We start from the raw sequence: 6,000 nt of genomic DNA on the forward strand, positions 1-6,000 counted from the left end.
ATTCTCTGTGAAGTACAATTCTGCCCAGTTCTTGTGACATATTCTTAGGAAAAAATGTTAACGAACTTAATTAAGCTCTTATACATGTTTAAGGCCAAGAATGTTTTGCCTTTTAAGTTATCACCACCTTTTACCTTTTTGTCTTAATAATTTCCCCCCTACTTATCTCTGTTAGAGATCTCATCTCCATCTGAGTAACAAATTCCCTTAATATTATCAAAAAACTACAGAATCTTATAAACTCTTATTTGAGTTTTGTCCCTTTATTTATGGGGACTTGTCTGATTAACACCCAGTACATAATAGAGCCCTTTCTGTATTTCTGTATGAGACATCAGATTGGAGCGCACCGCTGAGCGCTGCCTTTAGCCTCCTTCCTTATCATGGGGTGGCAGTTTTTTTTAAAAAAAGAGAGAGTGTGTGTGTGCTTATAAACGACTTTGAGAATGTCTGATGTAAAATAGAAAGTATTATGATTCCTAACTTTTTATAGCTTTTCTCTCTCAGTTTCTGAATTTATAAAATAAAAATAATTAATGGGAAAAATGGCATATTTCTGTATATTCTTCTAAATGTCTTGTCAAGTCAATAAAATTGATTTAAAACATTTTACTTTCCTTTTCTCTATTTATAAAAATTATTGAAATAAAGGTTGAATCTGTAGCCAGTTCCTTGAAATAAACAGCCGTAATAATATTTTATTATTACTATTTGCAATTTAGAAGCTGAGTTTTTGTTCTATGAATTTTTTGGTAGCTGGTCTTCCCGTGTACATCTTTCTACTCTCCTTTCTATGGAAGGAGAAAAAAATACAATAACATAAACAGATTTCATTCTTTTATCCTTTATCTGCTCGTATAACCTAGGGAGCTTCTTTTTCCCCCCCTCCTTTGTTGGTAGTTTAGCATTTTCCTCTGTCCCATGGCAATACCAATAGCGACTTTTCCCTTTAAAGTTCATCTAATTTTCTTCAGTTTCTTTATCTTTAAAAAATTAGGTTTCCCCAACAGCTTGCTTATTAGATTTTTAAGATCTCATTTCTTTTATCCATTGTGTGATAAATTTATTAGAAAGAGTATTAATATTAATTCTTCCCACCAGCAACTCTAGTAAAGCTGCTAGATTGTTTTTTCTGCTTTCAAGAGAAAAGCATTCAATTGGCATAATTGTGTAGGAGCTAAAAAAAGAAATAAAATTCATCAGTCTCTTGTTTGTGTTCTGCTTACCTTCCCAGTGTGCCCAACATTGCTGTGAGCCCAGAGCAGGTCTTCTGAAGATATCTGTGGAATCAAACAGAGTTGCAGTTCTTTCTACTTGCACTTTTGAGAAATGAAAGCATATTTTAAATTATTTTAGATCTGTTTTCCAAAATTTGTATATGAAGCTCTTTGATCTGCTACTGGGAACCTTTCATAAAGCATATTCTTTTAAAATTCATGGTGGATTTGGGGACGTTCTGTATCTCACTCAGTTTCAAAAGTCTCTCTTAATGCCTAGTGCATGGTATTACATGCTTTCCTGAAGATATTTCCCCCTGCATTTCATTTGTGCTCCATTTCCCAGAGGCTGGTAAATGAGGGGCAGAATGTGGACTCTTGATGCATCATAATATATTGAGATCAATTATTATGTGAGGGTACTTACATTAAGAAAATGTAAACGGACCTTAGCAGAATTTTGTTGCACTTTGCTCCCTTACTTCTCATCCTGCTAAGCTGTTAATTATACATAGAACTGCCAAGGCTCTTTTAATGGTTTTATAAAAAGGAAGCCGCTTTTTGTGGAAAGGATAAATTTTTTTTTTTATCCGGTAAACACAGGTCACATTCTTTATAAAGCTGTTCTTAATAGGCAAAAATGTACATGTCTATAGCAGTTAAATGGTTCTTTAAAAGACCTGTGATGGCCTTTAATGGAGCAACAACTCAAGTGTGGTTGATATGGTTCCAAAAAACCCTCGTTTTAAAAGAGTTTCATTGTCGAGGTGCACCAGGATGTACTTTTAGGTCTATAATACACAGTCTGGGCATCATAACCACATATTTCCCTCATCTCATTCCAACCCCGGTGTGGTAAAACCAAAGAGACACAGGATCAAGGAGAGTCTGAGGATTTGCAGGGAAAGGACTGTGTAAGTACAGTGAGTCCAGATCTTTAAGATCTTCCCCAGACTTCTAAACAGTTGAGAAGGTAGCTTGTTTGCTAAGTAGTGCAAAGTGTCTCCAGGTCTATCGCTGCAGCTGCTGACATAATTAATGATTTCATTTGGAGCTGAAAGAAGGTACTTGTATTCCCTCTGGCGTGGGCAGGCCAAGTTCATGTCCAAACTCTAATACCTTGGGTTGATTTTAGCTAACAAGACTGTTGGTCCTCCTGTTGCACACCCAAAACTTGAAAGCCAAATATTATATTAGGCTATGATACTTCCCAGCCTTGAGGAGGTTGACACATCCTAAATATATAAACAGCCACTATTATCTAACGATGGATTTTATTCTGGCGAGAGATTCATTACTCCTAGGTCAAACTTGGAAAGCTAAAAACCATAGAATACCCCCAACCACCATGAAACATACAGCAAACTACTTTAAAAAATCAATAATCTGCTCTAAACCTTATATGCAAAAATTTTCTTGTCCCATTTTACACTATGAGGTTAACGGCAATCCTTGAAAATTAATTATGGTACTGAAAAGACTTTAATAACATTTCTGCTAAAAATAAACTGGAGGCAGAGTAATGCCCTGGATTCATGATTGCTTACATCTGGTTTCTATTTCTGTGAGTTTCATTTGGTTCTCAGAGAGTTCATTCACAGTCATCACAGGTTTAGTTTCCTGTTCTCCAATGGGAGAACTTGTCTTGATGACCCATATAATTTTCATCTAAATGCTGCACTTTTCTACATTTTAGAAGATGTGGAAAGGGAGAATGAAAAATACATCAGGTCTAATCCAAGCAAACTGAAACCTGAACAGCATCTTTCAGCACCTGACTTATCCAGAATCCAGTTGCAAATAACAGTGAGGAGATCACTCCATCTTAGACCCTTGTGGAATGAGGTAGGAAAGAAAAGAAAAAACAGAAGGAAGGAAGAGGAAAGGAAGATGGAAGAAAAGGAAGGGAAGGAAAAAATGGAAGGAAGAAAGAATTAAAGGAAGGGCTTCATTATCAATGAGAACCCCCATGCCCACACCATCATACTTCCAATCACCCGTAAGGCATGGAAAGGTATTTTTCTTTCTTACCATGTTAGCTTTCAGACATTTTTCAAAGAAAGGGATGAGTGTACTGGCTGCTGGTTGAAAACAATCTTTTGAATTCCTTCACATACTTAGGGAGGCGGGGACAGGATGTCATAGGAGCCTTAGTCCCTGCAGATCTGGACTGGGGTAGACCAATTTGACTAGTTTATAAGCCATCCTATCTAATATCTTTTTTCACCACCTAAAACTTTTCAACTTTTCTCTTCTGTGTGAGAAAACCTACCTCCCTTTTGAGATGACTATTTTATCTTAACATCCTATCTAGTTCATACTCCAAAGTCTCATGAAGACTATTCTTTTCACCTTATTTTATGATTTTATTAAATTTCCTTCCTCTTGATATCCCAACATTCAAGTCTCCAAAATATCCTAGATGCTATCCACATCCAATAACAATAATTACAAATATTGAATTCCTGTATCTAGGACGGTGATGACTTCATACAGTAGAATTTTCATTCACAACAGATTACTGCATTACTTTTCCCAGCTAGGGTAAATATTTACGAGAACTGGGATTTGAATTCAGTTTTGTCTGACACTACATTGCCTCTCTAGTATGATGCAGGCTCTGGCTGCCACATCTCATATCCATTCATCCGGTAGGGCTGATTTGGCTGAATGACTGGCTGGGCAACTGTCGTCTTCTCTCACCCATCCATGTGGGTTCCTGAAAGCTATGCACGTAGTTGAAGGGGTTGAGAAGAAGCATTCTTTCATCAAGGGTTATTGAGATGCTGGGCATCTTCTCTGGAAAGTAACCTATAGGTTTCTCTAATTCTACAGACCGAAATAAAAAGACCATCCTTTTTTTTTTTGCTGATTGCATGATCTCATTACTGTGCTACAGAAATAGTCCAAGAATCAACTTTATCTACTGGTCTTGTGTCAACAGTATTGAGATTGTACTTTATGTGAAGTTCTATTTTCTTGGGTCTTAAAGAAGTCTAATATACACTGGATTATTGCTCTGATGCCATAGAAGTGCCTTATCAAGACAATTTTTTCCCCTTTTCTTTTACAGTCATATTTGGAGCTGCCCATCTCAGCTTTTGTTAGGGGATACAGTATCTTTTTGGAAAAGTCATGTGAAAAATATGTCTGTATCTTTGGGGAAATTGCTATCGAATATACTTTCATTTAAGCTGTGGATCACCCACTATGTCCAACTCCCATATTAAAAAAAAAAAGCCACACACCCTGACTATATTTCTTCCTTTATTGCTTGGGCTACATTCTTTACCTTTTTGTTGTAAGTTACCTCAAATCTTCTTTGGAAGTAAGCAGGTGAGAAAAAGAAAATCTAGTGATAGGTTGAGATATAGTGTCAGGGCTATTTTTAGGGAAGATAGAGTCTGTTTATTTGCTTATTCAGTCACTCAACAAATATTTCCTGAAGGCCTACTAACCAGGCACTGTTCTAGGTGATGGGGTTACACTGGTAACATAGAATTTGCAGTCTCTTCAGAACTGTGAATCTTTTAACTTGTTTACTAAATATTTGACTAGTATTTTTATTATAAATCTTTAAATTTTTACATACTAAATATTTTACTCACATCGTTTATTGTCTGTCTCCTCCCACTGAAATAAATGCAAATTCTGTGAAGGCCAAGATTTTTGTTTTGTTTGTACCAGAACCTAGAGCAGTACTTGGTTGGCACTTGGTAGGAAGTCAATAAATATTTTAAAGAATGAAAGAACGAATGAAGATTAAAAGGTGCAAATACTTTTCCTCTCCACACACTTTCTGGTACATATACAGACATGCATATTTCTTTAAGAAGACAGATTTCTACCCTAGGTTGGCAATTTTCTTTATGATTGCTACGTACTTGTTATTATCTTATATCAATAAACTAAAGGATTACTGATAAATGAAAATAATATCAGGTTAAATGTGATAATCTTTTCAAATATCGTATGTAATAATGAGTTAGACTCGTCTAGAAGTGAATTATTTTTACCATCAAAGATAGGTCCTATTTTCATTCCTGTGTGCATTCATTGTACCTCTCAAACTATAACAGAATTAGAATAGTCTATTATCAGATCATGCAACCAAAGTGGAGAATGTGATTTTACCACACCCCATTAAGGATTCCTGCTGATGGGAAAGGCTAGTTATTGTCCTTTAGGTGGTTCCATCATAACTGAATCTTTAATCAATCAAAGCCTTATGTATGTTGAATTCGTCTTTTTTTTCCTGCAGTCAGTAAATATATTTTATTGTCATGGCAGATGCATTGGACAGAATAGTATTATACCTGAATCAGTTCCCCACTTCTTTCCCTGGCTGCCACATTCAATTGTATAATAATGCCTATGAATGCATTTTTCGGTTATTTCTTAAAACCACATTTTCCCCTCAAATGACCTGTTGTAGCTGTGGTTTGAGTGCTGCGTTTTCCTTACAATAGCTCTGAGCAATAGCCTTCCACTTCACCATGGAGTTATGAGCTTAATATATTTGCTACGTTGATTCAGAAGAATGCAGAACTATATTAAAAAACCTAAAATAAATCTGATCTACAAATCCTAGCTCTTCTAATCCTACATATTACTTTTCATTGAAGTTTCAGACATCTGTGAAAACATGAAACCCGATTATTGAGTTCTTTTTCAATCCTGTCAAGAAAGACTATTGCATAGATTAAAACCTAAAATGCAAGCAACGCTACATGGCCTGTTAAAAACACACCATTGGATAGGTCTTGAAAGTCATAGTTGCTGT

The sequence above is a fragment of the Equus caballus genome, chromosome 6, assembly GCF_041296265.1.
Source record: "Equus caballus isolate H_3958 breed thoroughbred chromosome 6, TB-T2T, whole genome shotgun sequence".
Classification (NCBI taxonomy): domain Eukaryota; kingdom Metazoa; phylum Chordata; class Mammalia; order Perissodactyla; family Equidae; genus Equus; species Equus caballus.